This window comes from Seriola lalandi, unplaced genomic scaffold, assembly GCF_002814215.2.
Source record: "Seriola lalandi dorsalis isolate HSWRI2012SDOR001 ecotype SW California unplaced genomic scaffold, Sedor1 jcf7180002054901, whole genome shotgun sequence".
NCBI lineage: Eukaryota > Metazoa > Chordata > Actinopteri > Carangiformes > Carangidae > Seriola > Seriola lalandi.
Genome location: NW_019525453.1, coordinates 5,632,716 through 5,633,364, shown reverse-complemented (window position 1 = coordinate 5,633,364; position 649 = coordinate 5,632,716). Strand labels below are relative to the sequence as shown.

General features: G+C 37.8%; 1 protein-coding gene across 1 annotated transcript in view; it reads left to right on the top strand.

The window, feature by feature from the left end:
* Positions 1–649, top strand: part of hnrnpub (heterogeneous nuclear ribonucleoprotein Ub) — a 10,777-nt gene that overhangs the window by 2,674 nt on the left and 7,454 nt on the right. The gene's annotated exons all lie outside the window — the stretch shown is intronic.

Below are 649 nucleotides of genomic sequence, written 5' to 3'. Positions count from 1 at the left end.
GGTGGGGGAGGAGTAGCTGAGAGGTGTGGGAGGAAGGGTCCACTGCTGCAAGGTAGCACACAAGGATGTAGCACAACACAAGAGTGTTTGGAACGTCCACGGAGGAGTTCGCTATCGACCGTCCATCGTTTTACCTCGCAATGGTCTCTTTTTTCTTTTTTGTTTTATTTTTTTGTTAGATTTTTTTGTTTGTTTGGTTTTTTTTTCACTGGTTGTATGACGTCAAAATGCTATTTCTGTCTCATGTATCATGTCTTGTGTGTGTGTGTCTTATCATGGTGTGAAAGTATGAATGTGTTTATTTGCAAGGTTGCTTTCTACCCCTGCGCAGGTGACATCATGCATGGTGTGCATGGGTGTTGTGAGTGTATGTGTGTGCATACATGTACCTACTTCTTGGTCAGTGTTTTGTTTTCATTGCGCTGTTAACACATGTAAGAATCAACAGGCAGAAAATAGAATCACTTTTTGGGGACATTTTAACATTTTTGGGAAAGGTCTGGGACTCTTCAAATGTTCAGGCTGCCAAAATTATTACAGTGTGATAGTATTCCTTCTTAAAGCAGGTTTTTTTTTTCCTTCCTATCTGATATCTGAAAGTTTTTTTAAATTCTTTTTTTTTTTATGTTTTTTTTTTTTTTTTTTTTTT